Genomic DNA, 3,988 nt, shown 5'->3' on the forward strand with positions numbered 1-3,988 from the left:
ATCTACAGTCGTGTTGGGGATTTTATTACTAATCCCGATGGCAAGGAAGTGGGGCAGACAGTTCTTGGGGGCCCATCCAGGAGCAAAATGGGGAGACCAAGGGAAGTTTCTTTAGGTAGCTAAGGGGCAACTGGAGCTGGATGAAGAAGTCTGGAGGAGCTCGGCTGGACACCTAGAGAAGAAAGGCGTGGGAAGCTCAAGTCAAGGGTGAAGTGAGACCGTGCTGAGAACCCTGGGAGTCCAAGCCGAGTCTGGTGATAGGGGAGGAGGCAAGTCAAGCAAGGAGCACTGAGCCCCCTGACCAGAGTATCGGGGCCAGCGGGAGGGGACTGGACACCAAGGGAAGGAGATGGACAGTGGCAACTGGGCTGCCCTCTCCCCCCCATATATAGATATCCCAAGGAAAGCTCAGCAGGCCAGGCTAAATAAAGCCTCCTCTAGGCAGGCAGAGGGCCAAGGGATGAAGACACCCTGAGGATTCCAGCTTGGACACCAAGAGTGGAACTATTTTATCCTTTTGGACTAGAAGGCCTGGCACCCTCAGCAATCATTTGGGGAAATAGTGTCCAAACTCACGTAGCCAAGCAAGATCCCATGGACTCTGCAAACTCACCCCCCCCCCCCGACCCTCTCCCGATTTTGCATGCTCTCTGCTCTGGTCAGACTAAGGCCACCCTCATGGCCTCTGGGCATTTGCACATGCTGTACTTTCTACCAGGAGCTCGCATCTTCCCTCTCTTTACCTGCCTACTTCCCTGCCACCTGTCCAGGCTTCAATATCATTTCCTCCAGGATTCCTCTTCCCCTATGCCCAGGCCAGCACAGTCCAGGCGGTCTCCAGTGGTCTCCTCAACCACAGCACTGAGCATGGCACATGGTCACAGCCTGTTCTGAGGGTAACAAGTGAACTGTTACCTGCTCACCATTGCATTCGCCAGCACTGGGCTCTGGGCACTGAGCGATGGCATGACAAGTACCATGTTTTTCTAAGAGTGGAATTGAAGCCCTCCCTCGTGGTGCAGTGGGTTAAAGCACAGCACTGCAAAGCAAGCTGCAACTGCTCCAGTGTAAGTTCCACCCTGGGCCAAGGGGGTGACCCACATGGCACAGCAGGCCTCTCCTCTCTTGCCCGCTGCTCCCCTTAGCAGTGTGCTTTGTCAGTCAGCCTGTTCTGCTCCCCCCTCTGTCTCTGGTGAATCCTCTCACCCCCCACACCTCTGGCCCATACCCCAGTTTTGTATGCATAAATAAATAAATCTTAAAAAAAAAAACCACACAATTGAATGGTTCTATCTAAGGAACTTCCTAGCAGTCACATTTGAATGACAATGGGAGGGGACAGCCTTAGGGGGCTGTGTCACGGAGCATGCACAGGCAGGATGTGACGGCCACGGCTCAGGAAAACCCAGCAGAGTCTAAGAGGAGAGGCACAGCCATACCAGGGCAGCGCGTCCTGTCTGCAGACCCAGGACAAGCCCTTCTCCCGCTGGGCCTCAGAGGACTCATCTGTAGGCAGAAGTGCTGGGTCAGATTTCTGAGGGGTTCTCCTGCTCTGACAACCCGTGGTCTTATGTGTATCCACTTGGCACCCAGATTCGGAGCTATACCCTCATGCAAGTGCATTCTCAGTGAGCGTCCAGTGAGCTGGATTTGAAGGCTAGGGCAAAGCACGTCTTTTTTGCCAACACCCTGCATGTGATCTGCATGAAGAGTCGTTAGAGCTTTAAGATAATACACATTGGCCCTAAGTCCCAGCTCAACTCGTCATCTTGAAAATGGGTAACAGCCTCCCAGGATGTTGTGAGGAGGAAAGGTGACCCCTGAAAAGGGCATAGGACAGGCTTTAGGGCACAGTGAGCCCTGAGAAATGAGGGTCCTGTTTCTTCTGCATGAAGGGAAGGCAGAGTGTGTCCCCATTCAAGGCTACTTCTCCCCAACCTCCTGCCAGGACATTCAAAAAGGACTTATTGTCAGAGAGATTTTGTTTGTTTGCCCCACGAAGGGCTGCCAGGCTAGGGGCTGGCAAGGGTCTCCAACCCTTCTTGACCTACTGCTGCACTCTGATAGGAGATTAAAGAGCCTGGGGGAGTTGCTGAGTTGACCAGACCAGCTGGGGAAAGAACAGGCTGCACACTCTGGAGACCTAGGCTACCATGCCCCAGGCTCAGAAACCTCTGGCAAGTTGTGTGATAACTCTGTTTCAAAATTTGTCTACTTATATGTGAGGCTAAATGAGACTGTAAAAGTCCATGAACTTAGAAACAGTAATCACTGTGTAGCCGAATATCAAGTCCGCCCCTAGGCTGAGTATCAAGTTCAGGCACTGGACTCTGGCCGGTGATGGAGCCGCTTAACCAGCACTAATTGCTTCCATTCTGATAGGAGAAAACCCAGGTCCAACCTGGCTCAAGTTCTCCTCGCTGGAGACAGTGAGCCGGTCTGACTGTCCCCAACGACTTTGGGGAATTAGAGAGAGCTAAGTGGAAACTGGGGGATACCCTGGGGCCCACCAGGACCTCTGTGAGGGGTGGGAGGATTCACAGCCCCCTGGATTGGGGACACAGGGACACAGCTCCGTAGCACTGGAGCTCAATCAGGACTACCCGCCTTCAGGGTCCTAGCACCCTCCCGGATCTTGTAGGTGCAACACCCTGCTGGGTCCAGAGGCTTAAATAGCCCACACCCTGCTGGGTTCTGCAGGTGGCGGTTTCCTCCTGCATCCTAACTCCCTCTGAGCCATAATTGCTGACACACTGATGGGTGCTATAGGTGATGACTCCCATCCAAATTTTGCAGGGTTGGCTACCTGCTGGGCCATATAGGTTCCAGCTCCCTGCCCAGTTCTGTGGGGTTCGACACCCTGCTGTGCCTGTAATTGTCAGCAATCTGGTGAGCACTCTAATTGCCGGCTTCCTACTGGGTCCATAGGTGCCGCCCCCTGCTGAGCACTCTAATTGCGGCTCCCTGCTGAGCCCGGTAGTTGCAGGCTCTGCTGGGCCTCATAGGTGCCGCCCCCACTGAACCCTATACCTGCTGGATTTCCCGCTAAGCCCTAGATTGGCCAGCTCCCTCCTAGGCCTAGTTCTGTAAGCTCCATGCTGGGTTTTTAGGCGCTAGCTTCAGCTGGGCATCTATACCTCCTGGCTGCCTCCTGGCTCTTTAAGGCTGGGCTCCCCAGCAGGCTTCCTGCTGGATTCTGAGCCATCAGCACCCTGGTGGGTGCTGTCATTACTGCTCCCTCATGGGCCCTGTAGGTGACAGCTCCCGGCTGGGCCCTGTGGGTGCTGGCACCCTGCTGGGCCCTGTAGTTGCCAGCTTCCTCCTGGGCCCTTTCAGTGCTGGGTCCAGTTGGGCCCTGTGTGTTGACAACATGCTGGGCCCTGCGACACCTAGGAGTGCAGGGTCCCTGCTGGGTCCTGACTCCCTGCTGTTTCTTGTTACGGGCTGCCTGGCTGGCGGGCCTTGCTGGTGCCAGCTCCCTGCTGTGTCGGGGTGCTCCCTACTGGACCCCTGCAGTGTGCGGGTGCTCCCCATTGGACGCTCTAGCTGTCTGCTTCTGCTATGCCCCTGGGTGTGGGCCTCATGGTGGGCCCTACAGGTGGGAGCTCCCTGCTGGGCTTTATAGGTGCCAACTCCGTGCTGAGTCCTATAGGTGCTGGCTCCAGCTGGGCCCTAGAGTTAACGGCCCCCTGCTGGGCCTGGTAGGTGCAAGCTCCCTGCTGGGTCCTGACTCCCGGCTTGGTCTTGTGGGAACTGCTGGGCCCTGCTGGGTTCGGTGGGGTCCGGCTCCCGGCTGGGCCCTGTAGGTGCTGGCCAGGACGGGTAGGAACAGGCTCCCTTCTGGGTCCCAGAGGTGCGGATCCCCACTTCACCGCTGGAGCGAGAGGCCAGGATTCCCGGGCGGCTCTGGGAGCGGGCGGAGCCGGAGGCGGGGCGGCGACAGGAAGGGGCCGGAGCGGCGCTCGGAGCGGCTGCGGGAGGATCCCGG

The sequence above is a fragment of the Condylura cristata genome, unplaced genomic scaffold, assembly GCF_000260355.1.
Source record: "Condylura cristata isolate star-nosed mole 26May11 unplaced genomic scaffold, ConCri1.0 scaffold00022, whole genome shotgun sequence".
In the NCBI taxonomy this organism is placed as follows: domain Eukaryota; kingdom Metazoa; phylum Chordata; class Mammalia; order Eulipotyphla; family Talpidae; genus Condylura; species Condylura cristata.